The sequence below is a fragment of the Sceloporus undulatus genome, chromosome 1 (assembly GCF_019175285.1).
Source record: "Sceloporus undulatus isolate JIND9_A2432 ecotype Alabama chromosome 1, SceUnd_v1.1, whole genome shotgun sequence".
NCBI lineage: Eukaryota > Metazoa > Chordata > Lepidosauria > Squamata > Phrynosomatidae > Sceloporus > Sceloporus undulatus.
The window spans coordinates 232,708,465-232,731,557 of record NC_056522.1 but is presented as its reverse complement, the minus strand read 5'-3'; the positions used below and the strand labels follow the sequence as shown (position 1 = coordinate 232,731,557).

The following is a 23,093-nucleotide window of genomic DNA, read 5'->3' as shown; positions in this document are numbered from 1 at the left end:
CCTGGCAATTTTTGCCCTATGGCATCCCAGTCTCATTGCATGAAGGAAGAAGATTGTATGGGGGAACAGAGCATCTACCACAGAAAGTTTCAGACAGACTAGGCTTTTTCTTGCTTAGAAATAGAGATAAATGACACTGTCATCCCTCCTCAAACATAGTGAGCTGATGGGTAGAATGGTACTTTTCTCCCCAAACCTGAGAAATGGGAGAAGGTGACACTAGTCTGCAGAAAGCAAGGATTGTGAGTAGAAAGGAATGGTGCAGGACATTGAAACTCCTCCCTGTGCTGTCATTTGGAATAGGATTTCACCAGCGTTCCTTAGTTCACCATAATTAACAGCTGGTGGTACCTCGTAAGGCTATGACAGGGTCAGTTTAGAGGTGTTAGCTTTTGCCCCTGCCCAGGTAGCTCACTTAGCAAGTTGACGGGGGCACATTCCATTCTTTTAGCATGGTAGGCCACAACTCTAACAGCTGTTATCTAGACAGGAATCTTTGCCTTGCAGAGACCACCTCTGAAATGTTCATTTATTTAGAGTTCCACATATAAATCTGACTACTACCTCTTGTCTTTTATTTACTATGTGTGGCTGCAAGTTTGGCAATTGTTGTAGTGAAAGTTGTGAAGCCACCATAATACAAAATACAAATACAGAATAAGAATACATTTGTTTTAAATGGCCATGGGTATATGTCTGTTTTAAATGCTGCTATGAATATGGAGCCTATAAAATGTACGCCAAAAATCTTAGTGGTCATTCATAACAATGAGGGTGTTCAGCCCCCTTCCTTTCTATTCAGAGATAATGTGTATCTTTTGTAATGAATGATTTTCAATACTTCCAACTTTTTTGAATGTTAACACATTAGGAAATGCTAACACATTCGTAGAAGCGACACTCATTACATTTATTAAGCATGCAAAGAGGTAGTATTATGACTAGTTTTTACTATCTACAATTGGCAAAATTAATTCAATTGGTATAGATTTTTCAAACTACTTGATTTTATTAGTCCACTTTTTCTGGTGTCTACACGTTATGTAATCTTTTTTATTTTTAAGACATTGCAAATAACCTAGTTTGCTCTCTAAAAGTCACTGGTACCGTCATATTTATACTGTTTCATCTCTACAAGTAATTTACTTTAACAGTAAGCAGGTGCCCACAGAACTATATGTGAGACCTACTGCAGTCTGCAAGGATGGCATGGGGAGAAGTGAGCTGCCATCTGCCCTCAGTAGTTGTTGGTTTTCATCCCAAGGTGCATGCAATGTCTTACTGGTCTCTGAGAAGACAGTCATTTATAGCACTGAGAGGCCTCTTCTGAGCAGGATGTTGCTAAGGGTAATTTCCATTAAGGTCCATCTGGGATATATATAAGTGGTCCCTTGGAACCTTTTCACATTTGTCTGGAGTTTGCCTGCTGCTGATATTCCATTATCTTTGAATGCTAGATACAATGATATCTTAGCATTTGGAAATTGTCTTCATCTTGCTTGATTTGCATTGTTTTAATTTTGCCCTTTGTCACAACTTAGATGTCATGCAGTGGGAACAAATCCAGTTTTCAGGGGATTAGGCCTGTATGCCCATCATCTCCCATATCAGGGGTCCTCTTAAGAGACCAGTAAGATCATCCCCAACTTGGGGGTTGTTGGCCTGCTTCACCCCCAGGTGGTGTGGTTATAGTGATGTGCATCCAAACACATCTCAGCTGGTACTTTTTTATGGCCTCAGCTGGTACTTTTTTATGGCAACAGACAGGCTGGGAGCTAGTGCCTCTCAAACAACAAGCAGGTTGTTTAATACTTAGATCTGTTGCCCCATTTATTTATTTTTATTTATTTATGACACTTATATTCCATTTTTCTTCCAAAATGGTATTCAAGGCATGCCTGGAAAATCCTAAAGAGCTGCAATTAATATTAACAGTGTGGCCTTATTCCCCCCCCCCCCCCCCCCCCATCCATGTATTTTTAATTTTTTTTTGGTTTTTTTGGGCTGTTTGGCCATCTTCTAGAAGAGTTTATTTCTGACGTTTCTCCAGTGGCTGGCATCTTCAGATGTGGCATCTTCTTTCTCTGAAGATTCCAGCCACAGATGCTGGCAAAATGTCAGAAATAAACTCTTCTAGAATATGGCCACTCAGCTTGAAAAAAACACAAAAAGTATGGATGCTGGCCATGAAAGCCTTCCATTTCACAATCTGTATATTTGTTTGCTCCCTTATGCCTTCACCAGTCTGTATTCATGAACTCCAAAAGATTTCATTTTTAGAACTCATAACTATTTTAAAAAATCCTCAAAAATTCCTGAATGATAGAACACAATGAGAGTTGTTTACTTAAATTATGAGTCAATGAACTTGGAAGTAAATATTAAACTCAGCAGTTCAAGAACAAGATTCTGTGTAATGCCTTTTTTGCATAGACTAGCAATATCAAAAAAGTGAACAAAATATGACATGTTCTGTTATAAATTAGAAATTCCTACTTATCTGCAGGCAGTGCTTACAAAAAGCTTCACACGGAAGTGTACAGAATTTAGAAAACAAGCTTATATAGCAAACTGTCATTTTCAGTTATGTTCTCCCAAACACACCCACCCTTGTACTACAGGTTTGGTTTTGCAACTAGAAAATTTCCCTATGAACGTATAGATATGCAGACCTGAGCATATCATGCAGTATTTTCTCAAGACAGAGATGTGTAACACATGCTTGTTGTGGCGAGAGCTTGGAATAGTTACTTTTTAAGACTACAATTTGCGTATCTCCCAGCCAGTATGTTTATGGAATTTGCAGTTCAAATAAAGACATGTTTTCCAAAATAACTTTCTTAAATAAGAGAAACTATAACAGGCTATAATATCTGCTAAACAAAGTTCCTAGATGTAGGTTTAAAAAAAATACAGTAAAAGTCAAACTATTAATCTATCCTACAAAAGGCACACAGAATATGATGGGTCATGACACCTTTTAAAAAGTATAGCCTTAAAATATTTGTTGTGTGAAACAACTTTAAAATATAGAGCCAGGCATCAAAATATCACAGATTATATAGTTTGCTATAGTGTATAACTATACTATATAAAAATCTATAGTCCTTCAGAGACAGTAAATGATTACTCAAGAAAAGAAGACTGTACACTGCATTCAGAAAGATATTAAAGATTGGATTCCAACTAACTTCTCAAGCAAGGTTTTTTTTAAAAGAAAGAAAGAAAGAAAGAAAGAAATTGTATCTACTGCCACCACCACTAAGAACACTTTGTTATGTGTCATTATTTTTTATGCTTCTTTGTAAAAGGAATCGTTTCACCATTTATCTTGCTGGGATTGTACTTTTTGAAGGAGAAAAAAAATCTCAAGAAGAACATTTGAAAGGAAGGGGGTGAGGCACAGGCTCAAAAAGGCTATCACAAAAGATGGATTACCGAAGTAATATTGTATATACTCGACTATAAGTCGGCCTCATGTATAAGTCAAGGACAGGTTTTGGGGCCCAATTATGGATTTTGATATGACCAGTGGATAAGTTGAGGGTAAAACTTACAGGCATGAAACAAAGGATCTAAAGGAGGAAGCAAAGGAAAACTATGCTAAAGAACTTACAAAATTCCTGCAGATATAACTGTTTGTGCTCAGACTGGATGGATAAGAGAACAGAGGGAGATCAGTGCTTCCAGGACAGATAACACTCTTGCCTTTCACCAGGGAATAGTTCCTGTTTTTTAATAAGAGTTCAAGTACAATACTTACATCGACCCATGGATAAGTCGAGTCAGGTTGTTTGGGTCAATTTTTTTACTTTCTAGACTTATACACGAGTATATACGGTAATAATAATAAATAAAAAATACAAATCCTTTAGAAAAAAAATGAGAAGACAGAAAGAGCAAATAACAAAAAATGATAGAATCATTGTAAGGTGCTCTCTCTTGCCCCAAGAAGAACATAAAGATGCCTAAAACTCCTAGGCCATAAGAAAATCGGAAGGAGAGAGGCAAAACTCTGGCCTAGTTATAGATGTATTTCAAATGATCCACGGCATAGTGGTCAATACATATGTAGAACCATACAAGTGAGCCAGTGTAGAGTAGCAGTTTGAATGTTCAACTAGGACTCTGGGAGAACATAGCTTGAAGTGGGTAGGGGCTCAGCTTTAGAAACCCATTCTCTAAGGCTGAGAGACAAAGTCACAGTCTCTCAGCCTTAGAGAATTTCCCTTTAAATAAAGTCTGCCAAGAAAACTCTAAGAAAGGGTCATCATAAGTCAGCATTGACTTGAAGGCACATAATAACAGGACTAGACAGAGACACCAAATAAATAGGTGGTAAACCATCAAAGGCTTGTCTCTGCCCAAAAGTTAACAAACTTTAGATAATCACTAGCCTTCCAGACCAATTTTGTTTTGAGTATATTTCTCAACTCTTCATAACAAGAAGACAAGTAAGTCCAAGAGGAAATCAAGCCAGAACTCTCTCAAAGCCAAGATGTCAAAACTGAGACTGACGTACTTTGGACATAATATGAGAAGACATGCCTCATTAGAAAAGACAAATGATGTCTGGTGATGTAGAAGGCAATAGGAAAACAGGAATAGCACACACAAATGGATACTCAATCAAGGAAATCACAGTTCTGACTTTGTAAGATTTAACAATGGCAGCTGATGACCAGGAATCTTGAAGGTCTCTTATTCATAACATTTCCAGCAACAATACGTTCCAACTACTATATGATTGTGATAAAGTAATCTTGGACTGTGGGTAGGGGTTAAGGTAGGCAACCATTAATATTGTATAATACCCTAAATTCTTTACAAAAAGAATATGCCATCAGCTTTCAATGAAAAAATGGCTATATTTTTTTAATTTACAAGAATTAAAAATATCTACAATGTAAGGTTTAATAAGAAGCCTGGGATTGATATGTGATGCCAGGAGGAAGCGAAAGATCAAACAGGTTGCTTCCCTCCCAGCTTTCCTGTTTGTGAACTCTGATAGCAAACTGAGGAAATCAATATTTACACATAAAGTATAAGTGAACCATAAGCTGAACATTATAACAAGTCTGCAAATTTTAAGAATCAAAGGTAATTTCACAACAATATCTCACATTTACTTCAGAAAAAGTATGCTCAGAATGCAAGAAGAGATAAAATGAACCAGTTATTTTTCTTTTGAAAATCTTATGGAGCTAGGCCTATCCCCTGTCCTTGCCCTATCCTGAACTGACTCTGTCTCTATATTGTACCACCAGTTCATCTCCTCCTGAGGTTCACCACTGATGGGGTTTCAAAATACATATCTCAGTATTTCACAAAAGCAAAGTCCCATTGCAATCAGGTCTGCATCTAACTAGTATGAGCATAAATGCACCCTGAAAATCTTTCTTCTGACTTCAAAAAGAATCTGCAATTATATATATGCTTTTAGGAACCACAACATCCTTCTCAGAATACATAAGAGTACTTTTTCTCTTGTGTACTTTCAGTAAAGAAACCATGAGGATCATTCCTCAGATGCTTCCCCGACACTTATTTTAATACCAAATTTGCAACTGTGAGATTTCTGTTCACTTCTCCTTGTCAACTGTCTCATGTACCACAAGAGGCCACCCGATACTCACAGATGAATGTGTATGTAGTTGACCCTGAGGTTAATGGGACAGAAACATGTGTATCTACAGGCAAAATCTGACCTTAAGCATGCCACTATAATCAGTACAAATTAAGCAAACTAAGCTAATACTAGAAACACCACGAAGTATTAGATTTGCTTCAAAATTAATTACACTCAGCAGGAATGACTTAATTTATCCAGATTAGTTGCAAAGATTCCTAGGGGGAAGAATGTAATCATGCTATTCTCCTCAGGAATGGAATGAAGATGTGATTCCAAATGTTATTTCTTGGGCCCACAAATGGTCTCCAAATAAATTTTGGAAGTCTTTCCTGTTTATAAAGGCACTGTGAATGGGGTGATTTTTATATTTTTATCCAAGCTGAGCCTGTGGAATGTCAATGTGTTGGCGTGAAATTTGCCTTCTGCAGTACTGGACACAAAATACAAAATACATTGTTCTGGTTAACAGGCTATCACTTTTCACTTAAAATATTACTCTATCATCTCTCTGAAGAGTTACATAAGTAATCCATACCCTCCAGCTATTCTAATTTGGAAGGGACAGTCCTAATTAATCCTCTACTGTCCCATTTTCTCAGATGCATGTAAAATTGTCCTGCTTCCCTTCTCTTTCTCCTACTTTCTTCCCTTGTCCTGAGCTTACTTCAACTGCTGCAGACTGAGTGTCAAGTGCAAATATAGTCTGGACTCAGTTAACTCGAGGGGGAAGAGGAGGGGTGGAAACTTTTCCTTTTCAGCAGGCTCAGGCAAAACAAACTGTTGCAGCCCCTCCTAACTGTTATGTTCTTCCGCATTATGCTAGCATTTGCCATCTTGACCACAGTTGGATGTTGCTTAGCCACACATGTCCCACTTTTGATCTGTGAAATATTGGAAGGCATGGTGCTTCCTAGGAAAATGAGGAGTAAAGATAATTCATTCATGCTTCTCTTGATCACAAACACACACGCTACCTTCTGCATCCTACAGAAATGTAGTCTGCAGAAAGAAAAGGTCAAAGCCATTGGCATTCATTCTTACTAGGAAATTAAAACATGATAATGATGGTGAACAAAAATATACACACAGCATTCATGGAATCTTGCAGAGTAAAGTATATAGACCTGGGCTGCAGTAAGAATTACCTGGAGTCTCATTAAACGTAACTGAACTTACTTTTGAGGGGGACACACATAAAAGTGCATGGAGTCAGAAAACAGAGAAAACCAGATCAAAAAGGTGAGCAAATGCATTTGATATGTGTGATAGCTGAAAAGCTGAATCAAAAGCCAAACAGGTAGATTTAGAGGGAGGATTTGAGAAAGAAAAGAGAAGGTGTTTATCATTTAATATTCAAAAAGATAAAGGTAGTCCCTTTGACATGAATGTCTAGTTGCAACCAATTGTAGGGGTGGTGCACATCTCCGTTTCTAAGCCGAAGAACCAGCACTGACTTCTGGTGGTCATGTAGCCAGCATGACTGCACCAAATGCTGTTACTTCCCACCAAAATGGTACCTATTAATCTACTTGTATTTGCATGTTTTCAAACTGCTAGGTTGGTAGAAGCTGAAACTAGTGACAGAAGCTCACCCGATCATGCAGCACTCGGGCCTTATACTGTCAACCTTCCAATCTTCTGATCATCAGATTTGGCATCTTTTCCACTAAGCCACTAAAAGTACTATAAAAAAAGGTGCGGTCATTATAATTCATCTCACACTTTCCCAGGATTCTGTATAGAACATTCAGGAAATGTCTCCTATCATTATCCTCTTGCATACAGAAGAACTGGTTCTTCATAATTTATCTGGGCTAGTTACAAAACATAATGATTGTTTCCTTTTAGTAAAACTCCCTACTATATATGCACAGTATGTCTCTGAACATAGAAAAGATGTTTTACAATTCCTGCATGAGCTCTGCCTAAGAAACCACCCAATCCTTTAAAGAATTATTACAGTGAATAACAACAGTCATTGCACTATCATGCTGAAACAGGAGTTAATACACAGATTTTCAGCTTGAATATCTGAGTCTCCAATTGCCTCAGGGTTAATTCAAGTGCTTATAAATATATATTCATCCTCAGAGTTCAATCTCTGCTTTTTGTGAGCAGAGGCAACAGTGAAGTCAAAGCAGGAACCATCCCTAGGTTTTCAAAATTAAGACCCAGTTTCTGAATGCCAAACAATGGATTGTGGTCTGCCACTTTAAGAAACTTGACATTTCCTAGAAAACCAATGTTCTGCCAAGAATGAGATTGTTTTTCAATGGACTACCCTGGGGGAAAACATAACTTTATGGCATTGATGGTATAAAGTCGCTCAAATGCATCTTTCAAAGGCCAACTATTCTGTAGCACCTCCTGACTTACAACAACCTGCATCTCTGCTCCTGAATGCTATCCTATATCTATTCTAAGTTTAAGTATTCAGAGCACAACACCAAATTGACAGACAAGGACAGTAATAGGACCATAAAAGCAAATGTTAGAGGTCAGCATTACTACCTACCACATTAAACAATATTATTTAACTTATTTAATTTTTTTGCCCAACTCTGCTGCCAAAACATGTCTTGTGAAGTAGCTTGCAGTTTAGTAACAACAACAATAACAAGAACCAGAATTACCTATAATAATTCAAATATAAGATATATAGTTTTACACTCACAACTGTTTCATATCCATGATTTCTATATAGCCCCTAGTTTGGAGGATACATAGGGAGTGTGAAAGTCCCTGAATCCATACTTACCAGGCAGCAAACCCTGTGATCAGTTCCCTTTTGATTCGGGACCAGCTGACTGCTGTTCCCAACCACCTCAGTGTGAGTGATTTTCAGTGTGAAGGGGAGTTGCAACCCTGCCTCTAGCTGTTGCACTGAGGATCACTCACAAGATGGGGTGAGAACATCAGTCATATGCCTCCTGATAGACAGGGGTGGTGGCTGAACAAGGATGGGGGCACAGTCAAGGAAGGAGACACCACATAGCTACATTAACTAAGATGGTTATGCATTTGTAACTGCCTTAAGGAATTCCAGCCAACATACCCAGCTCTTTACAATATAAGAATCGAAATATCCATCTATGTTGTTCTTACATGTGAGACTGAGGTGGCGGGGGGGAAATCAAAACTTGTTTTATTGCTGATTAATAAGGTTATAAAAGGTTTTGTAGATTTTTCAATTAGTTTTCATATTTCAGGATTTCCCATTTTAAAAATCTTACAGTTTCTTGTGTGAAATGCAAGGGTTTGCGGAGTGGTGGTGATGGAGAAAACAGCATTGTGGGGAGCAATTTTTTCCTCCAAAAAAACAGGCATAAAAATTGCCTTTTTTATGTTGCTGTGTCAAGACAAGAAATTTTATAAACATTCTTTACATCCCTATCACAACTACAATAGGAAGTTTGCTTCTTCAATTCTGAGAGAGAGAGATAGAGAGACCAAACTTTATAAAACTATTTTTAAAAAATCAATGAATACAATAAATGTTTTTCAAAGCTATATAAGATTCAAGAATGATAACCACTCAACATCATATCAAAAATTATAGGGATGGCGAGGAAAGGAGTGGAGAGAATGAAAGCTATAGTCAGCCCTCCCTATCCACGTATTCTTTATCCACTGACTGAACCATCCAAATATAAATCGCAAAAAGCAAACCTTAATTTTGCCATTTTATATAAGGGACATCATTTTACTACACCATTGTATTTAATAGGACTTGAGCATACACAGATTTTGATATCCATAGGGGGGGTCCTGGAACCTACCTCCAATGGATACCAAGGATCCACGGTACTAAGCTCTTACAAGAGCACGTCAGAGAAATGAGCAAACCTGGTATCCACACACATGTGCTTAGAACTGAGACCATATAGCAGTGATGGTGAACCTTTTAGAGACTGAGTGCCCAAACTCCGTGGCATTCCCTCACCAGGTGTCACCCGGTGCCAGGGAGGACTACTGGGGATGGGCAGGACTTCCAGGAGTGGTACTTCCAGGGGGGGAAGCAAGGCACACTCTCTCAGCCTCAGGATAGCAATGGCAACCCTCTCTCTGATGAAACTTGCCAAGAAATCTCCATGATGGTTTCACCTTAGGGTTACCATAAGTTGAAAACGACTTAAAGGAATCACACACACAAGTCACACTTTCCCAGCCTAAGAGGTTGGCAGTGGAAATCCCCCTCTGATGAAGGTTACCAAGGAAACTCCATGATAAGTTTCACCTTAGGGTCACCAGGAATGACTTGAAGGAATACACACACATGGCACACTCTCTCAGCCACAGGCTAGCAATAGCAACCCCCCACCCCACCCGGCAAAACTTGCCAAGCAAACCCCATGATAATTTAACCTTAGAGTTGCCAGGAACGACTTGAAGGCGCACACACACACACACACACACACACGGCACATTCTCTCAGGCACAAGCTAGCAATAACAAAAAGACCCCTCTGATGAAACTTGCCAAGAAAAACTCATAATTTGTTTTGTGATAAGTTCACTTTAGGGTTGCTAGGAACAACTTGAAGACACACACATACACACTCAAGGCACACTCTCTCAGCTTCAGGCTAGCAATAGCAAACCACTCTCTGACATAACGCCACACTGCTGCCACTTCCTCTTCCTCCTCCTCCTCTCCCTCCCTCTTCTCACCAGTTGTGGGTGGGCCACTGGAGGCATGAATCCACCGCTTCTTCCTCCTCTTCCTCTTTCTTCTGCCTCCTCTTCCTCTCTCCTTCCTGGCTATCATCACCAGTGGCAGATGGGGGGAAGCTGCCTACATGGGACTGCCACCACTGCCCCAGCTTCCTCTTCTTCCTCCTCCCTTTCCTCCTGCCTCAACCTCCTCTCTCTCTCCCTCCCTTCTGGTTCTCACTGGTGGGCAGGCGGCTGACAGCATGGGAGTGCTGCTGCTGCCACTGCTTCCTTCTCCTCCTCCTCCTTCCTCTCCCTCCCTCCTCTCACCGGTGGCAAGAGGCTTGCATGCCCATAGAGAGGACTCTGCGTGCCAGCTATGGCATGCATGCCATTGGTTCACCTTGGATGCCATATAGGGACAAACAGAGAGCCACAGATGAAAGCAGGCCTTTGGAATGAGCCTCTATTATCTCTTCTGCAATACCCTTGGGTCTCTGAAAAGTCTTTCCTGAGGGCTGTGGAACTCTGGAATGCTGCGTGAATTAGCCAAAATCAGACATTCTGCTCCACAAGGCTCTACCATTCAGTTTGGGTTGATTCCTCATTTCTATTTTATGACACTCATACAACAATTTTCAGGAAAGCCTTTAATAGTGGCTACACCAAAAGGAGTGATATGAAAGTGGTCTTCTGTGAACTTCCTTCTTTCTGTGGTTGTCAAGATCCAACACGTTGGTTAGGGGAACAGATACCAGAATTAAACATTTTCCCCATCTTTCTTTCTGCCTGATGCCTCTCTCTAGGTGGTCTATCAGATAAAGTTTTTCCTCCTCCTGTATTTTTCAGCACTTAGGAAATGTGGGCATACAATGTCCCAACAGTTCTGTTTTTAATGTTTTCTCATATTTGTCATGTTTCTCTGATTATGCAGTAATCCCATAATAAAACATTATTACTGGTGGAATAAAATCTGGGAGGTAACGCCGCTGGAAAAGTTAACACATATTGTCTGAGGATTGGAAAACTGTTGCCCGTTACAGACCGCCCAAAAGGGGAGGTCTTGGGCCGCTGCTGTTTGCTCCGTGAGGGAGCCGCAGCAGCCAAACCGTGCGACTCCCTCACGGAGCAAATAAAGAGCACGCAAATCGCGCTCCTTCCAGGAACCCGGAAGAGACGCCGCGAGTGCCAAAGCACGCACTCGCGACGTCTCTTCCGGGTTTGGACGTGCAGACGCAGAGCGTCCGCTACGTCAAGATGGCGACACCCATCTGTATAGGGCGCCGCTATCTTGACATATCGGTTACGCACGAGGGGCAAGGCGCGTCCGGAAGCGCTGCCCCTCACGCGTAATCGCGGCACGAGGACGGCGCCTCTTAGGCCCGTCTGTAACGCGCCATATACAAAAGCAATGGATTTTAGAACACTCGAGACGCCTTTATACAACAAATGAACAAGAAAAAGAAGAAAGGGAGCCACCAAAAATGTGCACACTATTTTGGATGGATATTTTCTGAAAGTTTAGTTGACCGTTATAGTTGAACATTTGTTCACGTGATGCAGACAATAACTTTGGTACATTCTCTTATCTACCTACAGATCTTATCAAAAGATAATCTTTGAAGACATTTTTGAAGATGGCCTCCAGTATACACTGAGAGCACTGCAGGGGAGAAAGGAATACTGTGGAGTGGGAAAGAATCTGTTTTGCTGTAGCTCCAACTTTATTTCCTCTACAATTGAATGTGTGGGATTTGGGGATGAGCTCATTTTGGATATTTAATGGTGTCAATGCATTGTAATAACTTTTTCAGTTTTGTGAGATTCACATCTGCTCTTGAGCTATTTTCCACATTTTGGAAATTAACATTTGGTCAACAGAAATAGAAGTGACTGAAAGATTTATATCACAACTCCGAAAGACAAATATCCATCTTCTATTACTCAATGGATGGAGGTCCTCAGAACCATATCAGCATTTGGATCTATAGGATACAGAAATCAAATTGTCATGTGGTCATATTTCCAGTTGTATGTATATTTTTTCTCTGATTTATTATCAGAGAGTTGCTTGCTTATTCTTTAATATGGTTTGATTCCTTTTTTCTTTCTTTTTCTTAATATGATTTCTACACAATAAAAATGAATTAAAACTGGGGAAAGAAAAATGTTGCTGTAAGCAACAACAAAAAAAAGATAAAGAGGAAAAATAAGACAGTTTAGTTAATACCTACTAGTAGAGAAAATGTGCAACGTATTTCAGTTTGATTAAGTTTATCTCTAAATAAATCAACAGAGCTGAAAAGATGGTCTAAAGAGTCTCATCATGGAAAAGTACAATTAAAATGTAGCATTATAGATAAATATAGGTAGGTATAGATGCACATATACACAGACAACTCACTCTAATACTCCATATATTTTTACAGAAGATCTACTCCTAGATATAGTTCTGTGCTTTTTGCCTTTGAAATGCTAATCCTTCAAGGCATGTTGCATTTGCCTGGGTCTATTAAACAGTGTTCAGATGGATGAAAAAGAATGACCTGTATAGCCTGAAAGATTTCCACTAACACTCTTGCATAGCTTCCACAATTCCGATGCTTTGAATGGATATAGGCTATGTTCAAATTTGCTACCATTCAGGAAACAGAAGATTTAAACTCTGCAAAAGATATCTAGGATCTTTGTAGATATTAAAGCTAAACAGTACAGCAACTTGAAACAAACAAAAAAATTGTAATGTTCCATTTTTCTTCTAGAAGTTTGATGTCCCAAGAGTTTGAGCTTCTTTAGATCCTGAAAGAACATGACTATCAATGTTCACAAGAAATCTATCACAGAAAGTTAAATAAAAAATAATCCAAATTATTATCTAGGTAACAAAGCAGAAGATAAACTATAGTTCAGATACAAAACCCTAAGGTATTATCAATTTATTTACTACCAAGGTGCAACAACAACCACCAAAAAGTTTTTAAAAGAATCTTAACACTGACAAAAAGAAGAAAAGCTTAATGTTTCTTCCTCAAAGTAATTACATGTATAATAACTACGGAAACAGGAAACACATATTAAAGAATAATGGGATGCAAACAACCAAGATTCTATGAAACTAAAAGACAAAACAAAACAAAAATATTTTCAAAAATGGCATTTCCACATAACTATGAAACTAGAAAAATGGATTAAGAATAACTAGTAAGTTTTTTCCAATTACAGCACAGCCAGCTTAATTGCCTGATAAATTAATGAAAATATAATGAAAATAGTATAAAATACAATAAAAACTGCTAAGTAATGACACTTGAACCATTGCTTCTATAAACTGAACACCAGGATTATGCTACACGTTAAATTAAGATTTCACATAAAATATTGAAAGATGATATGATGATGAAACTACAATGTATAACACACTGCACTATATAGCTGTTTTCAGAATTACTGATGGCAAAACATAAAAGCTTATACCAGCCTTTAAAATATCTTCCATTTTTTATCTAAAAATTATTTTGAAGTATTGGAAGCAGTTGGGGGAAAACATTTTGCAAATTTATTTATTTATTCATTTATTTATTTTACCTGTCAACAGCCATTTTAAACCAGAAGTAAGGGTCATTACACAACAGTAACGTGAAGAACTCAGAATAATGCTCTTCTTGAACGTACTGGGACACTGTCAGTTACCATTCCTCTTTCTGACTGGGATAAATGACTTGCCTCAAAGTGTTCATCCAGAGGCCCTCCTGCATGAAATCTTAATTACTCATATGTTTCAAATCTGATAGACAACACATGATGAATCAAATCTTAGCATCTTTTCCAGACATCTGCCTCCCTTTGAAAGACTCAGTGTCTACAATTAGCTCACTTGCAATGTAAATGAAGATTTCTTACTCAACACATGGTCATGTCAGGTCTGCATCAGAATATTATTAAAATATAATATTCTCCAAATCATAACAATCTTTTAGCTTAACTCTTGAAACTCAAAAAGATGACAGCAATATGACAATTAAAGTTTTCTTCTTGTTGATTGCCTATGGATATTTTTATGAATATTCTATGAATGTTTCATAATTTTTGAGACATTTTGCATTGTTTTAACACATATAAGTTGTTGTTGATGTTAACGGACATCAAGTTGACTTTGAACTAGCAACGGTCGCCCGCCTCGCCAGGCAGACCGTTTTGCCGCTAGACGCGGCTGGACTACAAGACGCGGCTCCCTATTGGTGCACGGGGGCGGAAGGGGCTCCGCAACGCTCTGGGAGATGGTTTCGTTGGTGCGGGGCTTCCGGTCCTCCAAGGCTGCCCATTGGTGGGCTGGGTCTTGGAGGCGGGCCCCCGCACAGCATGCAGGGAGGGAGGGGCCTAGGCCTATATAAGGCCGTGTTGCTGGCCCTTTCCCTCAGTCGGTTGCTTGGCTTCGAGCAGAGCGGAGCCAAGCTGTGGAAGGGAGCAAGTCTTGGTGCTTCTCCCGCCCGCCCACCGCTGTTGTTAGGTGGTTTTTAGTCACAACTTGGCGGCAGCATAGGCCAGGATCTGCACGTTGTGGTACCAGGGCTATGGAGCTCTGGTTTGGGAGTCAATAGGTACCCGAGGGCGAATAGGGCAGGCGTTTGGCCATTGCGGGGGCCAGAATGCAGGAGCGCCTCCCAGTGACTAGGGGCTTTGTGAACTGGTGAACGCAAGACAAGGTTTGCGGTCAAGTTGTGTGGGTGCCCGGTTTGGATAATCAGACTACATCGGGTGGTTTGATTGCACAGATCCTGACCTTATGCTTTGTGCCAACCTTACCAATTGTTTGCAAATAAAGTTGTGGCCTTACTTCCAACATGTTGTACTGTGGTTATTTGACAGCAACATCTGAGGCAATGGCTACCCTATGAATGAGAGACCTCCAACTCATCCTGTCATCAACAGCCCTGCTCAGGTCTTGGAGATCCCAGAAAGTGGCTTCCTTGACTGAGTTTATCTATCCAGAATACAGTCTTCCTCTTTTCCTATGCCTTGTACCTCACTAAGCAAAATTATTGTCTTTTTAAATTAGTCATGTCTTCTCATGATACATCCAAAGTACAACAGTCTCAGTTTAGTCATATTGGCTTCTAGGGAGAGTTCAAGTCTGATTTGCTCTAGTATCCATTGATTTGTCTTTTTAGCAATCTACAGTATCCATAGAACTCTTCTACTGAAGCACATTTGAAATTAGTTGATTTTTCCTCCTACCCCTTTTTTTCACTGTCCAGCTATCACAATCATACACAGAAATGGGAAATATGATGGCATGGAAAATCCTAACTTTCGACATCAATGATATATCTTGACACTTCAGGATCTTGTCTAGTTACTTCACCACAACCCTTCCAAATGCTGGCCTTCTTTTGATCTCTTGACTGCAGTCTCCATTCAGATTAATGACTGAGCCAAGGTATGGAAAATCCAGAACTATTTCAATATCTTCCTTGTCTGTGTTAAAGTCAGTAAATGATCTGTGGTCATTATTTGACAAGAGGACAAACCTCATTGTTGATGTTCTTTAAAATGTTTATCAAGGTTTCAATCCTAAATCCACTTGAACAAAATAGGTCTTAGTTTTGAGTAGTGATGTGCAGGATTATACTGTGGAAAGGTATTATCAGTTGACTCTCCCTTCTCTGAAATTCTAAATTCGAAATACTGCAAAAACCAAAACTTTTTTCATGGATGGCTGAAACAGTGACACTTTTGCTTTCTGATGGTTCAATGTACACAAACATTGTTTTATGCAATTTTTTTTTAAAAAAAGTTGTATAACATTACACAGGCTATGTGTATAAAGTCTATATGAAACATAAATGAATTTTACATTTAGACTTGAGTCCCCTCTTCAAGATATCTTATTATGTATGCATATGCAAAAATAGGTATTCCAAAATAATCCAAAATCTAAAACACGTCTGGTTCCAAGCATTTTATATAAGGGAGAGTCAACCTGTATATAGATAAAATTACTGTATATACTTGACTATAAGTCAAGAAATTTCTATCCCAAAATTGACCCTAAAATTTGGGGTAGACTTATATAAGGGTCAATACACCAGTAGTGCTTAGAAGGGTCCTAAAGCAACCAAACCTGATGCCGCAATCTCCATTGACCAAAAATCCCTTCCCCTCCACTCCATTTGCAAGCTTTTGCTTCCTATTGGAAAACCTCCCCATTTAAATCCACTTGCTTCTTTCTCTGCTCCGTTTTGCAAGCCTTTGCTTCCTATTGGAAAACCTCCCCATTTAAAAACAATTCCTTCTTTCTCTGGTCCATTTTGCAAGCCTTTGCTTCCTAAGGAAAAACCTCTCCATTTAAATCCACTTGCTTCTCTCTCTGGTCTCTTTTGAAAGACTTTGCTTCCTATGGAAACAACTCTCCATTTAAATCTACTTGCTTCCTTTCTCAATCCAGTGTTAAAATCTCTCCTCCAGCACCTGGGAATCGGTTGGGAGAGGTCCAGAGAAGGAGAAGGAGGGACAGAAGTGGTATTTCCCCCTTTCTATCCTTCCTTATAGTCCCCTACGTTTTACCCTCGACTTATCCATCCATAGATCATATCAAAACCCAGGATTTTGACCCTGAAACCTTCACTTGACTTATACATAAGGTCGACTTGTACACGAGTATATATGGTATTTATAAAACACATAGAACAAAACCCAGGATTTTGGCCTTGAAACCTTCCCCCGACTTATACATGAGGTTGACTTGTACACAAGTATAAACGGTAAGCTGCTTTGAAAAGTGAAACACTTTTCATTGGCAGGACAGATCCATATGGTTACCAACCAATTTTGTCCCTAAATTGATGGAAGATTATTGCCTCAGATGCTGCTGCCGAATAACCACAGGAGACCGTGCTGGAGGAAAGGCCACAACTTTATTAAGCAAACCATTGGTAGGGTTGGCACAAAGCATGAGGTCAGGATCTGCGAAATCAAACAACCCCACGTTTGTCTGATTAACCACAACCTGGCACCCACCAGGCATTGGGATGACCTAGGGGCTAAGGAACACCGTATGACCGCATCTCTGCCATGCGTTCACATATTCGCTAAGCCCCTAGTCACTGGGAGGCGCTCTCGCGTTATGGCCCCCGCAATGGCCATACGCCTGCCCTATTCGCCCCCGGGTCCCGACTGACTCCCAAACCAGAGCTCCGTAGCACTGGTACCAGACCGTGCAGATCCTGGCCTATGCTGCCGCCCCAAAGTTGTGACAAAAAACCCAAACCCAAGCGGTGGGTGGGTGGGAGAAGGCTCTGCTCCTCCTCCCTTCCTGCTTGGCTCCTGACCATCCTGAGCCAAGCACCGACTGAGGGCCGGGGCTGGCAGCACGGCCTATATAGGCCTAAGCCCCGCCCTCAGTACCACCTGACCAGGAGACTCCTCCTCCAGGGCAACTGAACCAATCATCTGACCCGGAGGACCGGAACTCCCGGTCACCGAGCCCGGCTCCCAGAGCGTCGCGGGGCGGAAGGGCCTCCCCTTTTGCCCCGCGCACCAATAGGGAGCCAGGGCAAGCCCCAGAGCACTCTGGGGCTTGTAGTCGTTCGCTGCGTCTAGCGGCAAAGCGGTCAGCCCGCTGAGTCGGGCAACCGCGTTTTTAATCATGTGGAGGCTTCTGTGAAGAGGATGTGATTTTTACTGATTTCCCCTAGCCCCAACAACCTTTCCTTATGATGTCTCCTGCTGCTACAAAAAGCTACTTCAGCGTGTGTACGTGTGTGAAGACAGCAGGAGAGAGGGCTGCAGAGAAATGGGAGAATCAATGGAAATTATTTTCCCTCAAAATCTCTGGTTCATGGAAGCCTCCAGTGTATTAAACTGCTCTCTGTGAGACACAATTAGATACAACCCATATCTAGTTAAAAAATACAGGAGTAATAGTTTTGACCATAAAACAAAACCTAAAATAGAAAATACATTTTGTGGTGATACCTTTATTAAGGCAGGCTAAAGGTGTCAAATACAACATGCTAGGTTCAAAGGCCTCTGATTTCTCCATCAAGCAATGATGGTTTTTTAAAAAAGCATGTAGGGGAAGAAAAGTGACAGTGTGAAAGTGGCCAATAAGCATTTTGAGGTGTTCACTTAAGGTGGTCTTGAAGGAGGATTAGTGAAGATGTGTTAGGTTTGTGGGCATGAGGCGATTGGTAAGAAAGGCAGTAAAAGAAATGCAATAAAAATGTCCTTCCCCATTGGCAGCAGCAAAGCACCTCTTGTTGAGAACAGGATCTGTCCCTGTCCTGTGTGAGACCACAGCCTACTTTGTAAGCAAAGTACAGTGAGCCTCTAAGAAAGCTTTTGTACTGTCAGGTCTGGAGATAAATTTAGGCATGGTAACAGACAAAGCATGTCTATATGTACCAAATTCAGATAGCTTTGCTTGCTGTTAGAAGGAACAATAAACAGAAAAGCCAGTCAGTCTGTTCCTTCAAGGTTAAGATTCTGCTGGTAAATAGTTTAAAAAATCATATCCAATTGTCCCTTCACTGTATGGCTCTTTGTTGCTTTTCTTATCCCCCCCCCCCCCCCCGGAGCTAATTGCTGTTTTTTGGCTCTCAAACATCAAACAATGGCTGTAATTACCATCAACAATTGTTTATGACATTTTAAGAGAAGAGAGGAACAAACTCAAGCAGATCAACCCTGATTCATATTATTATTATTATTATTATTATTATTATTATTATTATAGCTTAAGAAGGAAATACTGTATTGAAATAGACATTAATCAAAAGACCAGCCCATTCACAAAGTCTTTTGAGGCCAACAGGATAATTCTGCTACAAGCCATGCACTAATTTAAAATGGAGGGTACATTTTGGGCTAACAAACAAGCAATTGTATCACTAACATTTTCCTGAAGGCTCTTTAAGGTTATTCTGAAAATTACCTTGACCACCATTCCTCACCTTCTGTATCTGTGTTACACAAATGGATGTAGGTGTCAGCTGCTATTGTGCAAACAATGCAATGTTAGAATACAGAATATAGGTAGTTGCTTTAAACTGAGGGCGTCTACACCAGTAGGAAAATCCATCTTACTTTCCGGTTACCCTGATCTGCAGCAACCACAGGGCTTGTCTACACAATCACCACACACATTGAAGTGATTTGGGGAGAACCACACACAGAGTTCTCCCTTTCAAACTCACCCCAGTCCTATAAATTGCAATATAAGTGGTCACATGGCCATGGCCTCTCTGTTTTTACCCCTCCACCATGCATGCGAATGTACATATTTCTGAACTCCTTTCCCTGGTCCCACAATGATATTGCTATGGAGCACAATTCACAGACACACATGAATATCTGGATTTCTGACTCAAAACAAGGATAAATCTCCACTTGGTCCCTATAGGTTTTCCACAGGAACACATACAGTAAGTATCTGGATTTCCTGCTCAAAACAAGGATAAATCCCCACTTTTTCTCCTTCAGAGTAAAGCAGTTAGGCAATCAAAAGGCCTGGATTTGGCAATTAGTACATTGTTTTGACAGCTTACTGTGAGGCTGTATATTTGGCTCATGTAGGCATGCCCTGAATCTAGTCCACAATTCTCAATACTGACTAGGAACTTCTTTCCAGTAATTACAGTGATTAGGGCATACTCTTGCATGGTGATGCTGGGGACTGAACTGGGGACATCTGCACACAAAAAGCATCAGACAGTTTATAATCAATGCTCTAGATTGTTTGACAGATAAAGCAATGTTTATCAAACAGACCCATTTATAGAAGGCATATGTAAATTATTTATACAGACTAGGGAAGAAAGCTATAATTGGGTATGAGTATATATACTGGCGTATGACTATTAAGGACTAGGCTCAGACTAAGCTACTTGCAATTGGCACCCACTGAAAACAATAAGATTCCAGGTGTCACAAAACTAAACTTCCATTGACTTCATTGATGAAATAACAATGTCATCAATTTAGTCTCATCATGGCCAGTGCTTGAGTTTCTAAGCCAGAGTCCATGTACATGTTCTGGAAGCGGGCATGACAATGTCATCAACTTCGGCTCCTGAGGAGTTTATTGAAACGTGAATAAATCTGTGACACTGCAAAACATACAGATCTTTGGAAGTAATGCAAAATACACAGTTCAAGTGTTTTCAGGCAGTGTACAAACATATTTCTGTTTCTATTACTTTGAATGTAAGGAAAAGGAAAAGAGCACAAACCATACTCCAGAAGGGTGGGAAAAATGCAACATGACAATTTAAATGTGAAAAGTGATTTAATTTGTTTCTCTAACACATGTCTGCATCTCCTTATTAGACTGTGCAAATAGTTTCTGGATAATTCCTTTCCTACTTACTGTAGCTTGCCATCCTGAATACCACCACCAGATCATGGAAAAGGTTTCCTTCCAGTTTTACAGTTACACTATTTTTTTAAAAAAATATACAGTTAATCTCTGGAGTGCTACTAATTCAGGAAATGTGCAGGCATCGTCTCCACCTACCAGTAAATGTACACAGTAATAGTTAAGCCTCTCATTGTACAAGCAAAACAAGGCAAAATACACATGCTTGAATGTAGAAAAATATATGACTCCTATACTACTGGGATTCTTAAATATTCAAACTACCCACAGGTTCACAGATATAAAATTAAATTAAATAGTGTGCTTGATAGACCAAGCACATAAATCTTTGTCAATATTTAACATCATGTTGTTCTGATCCAGTGCAACCTAGCATGCAATTATGAGGACATGTCAGTCTATACATTGCTTTGTTTCAGTCAGTTTGGCCAGGTCTACTGCAAGAGTGCAAGAAACCTTCTAGCTTTTGTTTATCTTTACTAAGCTTCACAGAAAGAGCCCTGCATAAATATTTGTTGTTATTATTATTATTACTCTCCAACTACCTGGATAACATGATTAGTCCTTGTATATTCTGCAGTTACGAGCCGACTGAATGCTAAGCAGCCTGCAAATTAGGTTATTTAGAATACCGAAGTCCAAGGACGTAAACATGAAAAAGCAACCAACAGCCAATTTCAGTCAGTCCATGGGATTAAGAAATAAATCCATTAATAAAGGCTGAAAAGTCATCCTACAACACAGTGAGATCAGGTATCAGGGTCTGATATGCTCTCTTTCAGTTAAAAGACTCCACTGTATGCAAATAATGATGAGTGAATAAAATGGGCTACACCTTAATGATCTAATCTGTATTCTCTCAGAATCCAGGTAAAGCTGCATATGAATATGTTGCTTGTATTGCCCATATAACTGTGCTGCACTTTGTCAGCTATTCATTTTGGCTACTAAAAAAGTTAGCATATGTGCACTGAAAAATATAGTTTATTTATGAAATGAAGCAAAGCATAACAGGATAAACAGTTTCTTTCTGAGGAATATGAATAATAAGAAGGGAAAAGATACATCTTTAGGAAATAAAACTATTTCAGTTTGTGGAATCTCCTGCTTATGAAGGTTATGAGGCCCTTCTCTCTGGTCCTATCTGCACTGCCATGGGGTAGCCTGGACTATCTTGGCCCCAGAGCTGCCCCAAACCCACCTTCGAAGGCCTTCTGTCCCAACATATAATGCTCCAAGCAGCCCAATACATATATCAATCCAGATAGTTTGATGCAACCTTAAAGAGCCAGCATGAGCGGGAATGATATGTGATGACACACATAGTATCGGACATAGAGTGTGTGAATGGCATGTACCTGTTGCCATGTGGAAAGATGTGGGAAGGACATACACGCCCCACTATTCTGTATTTCTGATGGAAACCAACAGACAAAAGATGAGTTCTGCCAGATCAAACAAGACCAAAACTCTCTTTTATCTTTTGTGTGTTCCTGTGTTCCTCAACATGCCCTGCCTGACCTAACATTTTGAGGAATCCAAGTCTTGTCTAGGTGTTGTAAAGTTCATGAAGCATCATCGATTACAATCAAACCTTCTCATTTCCTGAATGCCTTAAAAATTCTTCACTTTAAAAGCCTTCTTAGATTCTGTCACAGGTAATCGAACTTTTGGTTTCCCACAGAACTCTCATGGATTAAGGGTATAAATATTACCCCCAAAATGAAACCTTTTGCGACAGTTGCTACAGTCAACTGTGCCCTGCTTGCATTGTGACTTTTGTTATCAGGCTTCAGTTTGAGCTCATTTGTCCACTATTATTATTATAGTTTATTTCTATAGTGCTGTACATGTACACTGCACTGTACATACAGATAATCAATCAATAAAAATATAAAACCTGCCATGGCATACCATCAACAAAATACATATAAACAGTAGGTAGTAATATAATAGATTTAGTTAAAAAAACAGGCAACAATTAAAACATCAACATTCTCTATCTAATCAAATATCAGATAAACATTCACACAGTGCCTGGGAACGCTTCCCTGGATAGTCTTCAGCTCAGATTTAAAAGTCATCGTCAATGAAGTGATGACCCGTGTTCGTGGGGTAGAAGGTTCCAGGAGTGAGGGGCAGCAAGTGAGAAGGGGCAAATCTGGGACGGGGCAGTAGAGATCCTAGGCTGGGACAACAGACCTTGGCTACTAGAACGGAGGGTACGAGTGGGAATGTGAGGAGAAAGAAGTTTAGATAAATAAAGAGGGGCCAGCCCATGCAGGGCTTTAAAAGTTAACAACAGAAGCTTATACTGAATACGGAAGGGAAAGGGGAGCCAATGAAGGGATGGTAATAAAGGAGAAACATGGTCAAAGCGGCGAGCGGATGTAATGATGCGTGCCATTCTACCCGATTTCCCAAAGCTGCTCAC

The 23,093-nt window shown here is 39.9% G+C and overlaps 1 protein-coding gene across 3 annotated transcripts in view; it reads right to left on the bottom strand.

The window, feature by feature from the left end:
• Positions 1 to 23,093, bottom strand: part of NCKAP5 (NCK associated protein 5) — an 811,098-nt gene that overhangs the window by 359,492 nt on the left and 428,513 nt on the right. The window contains exon 1 of one of the 3 annotated variants that reach the window (XM_042462983.1): positions 10,303 to 10,418. The exons of the other annotated variants lie outside the window; for them this stretch is intronic. The gene's annotated coding sequence lies outside the window, so the exon portion shown is untranslated. Of the gene's footprint in view, positions 1 to 10,302; positions 10,419 to 23,093 lie in introns of those variants that run through there. 3 annotated transcript variants of the gene reach the window in all.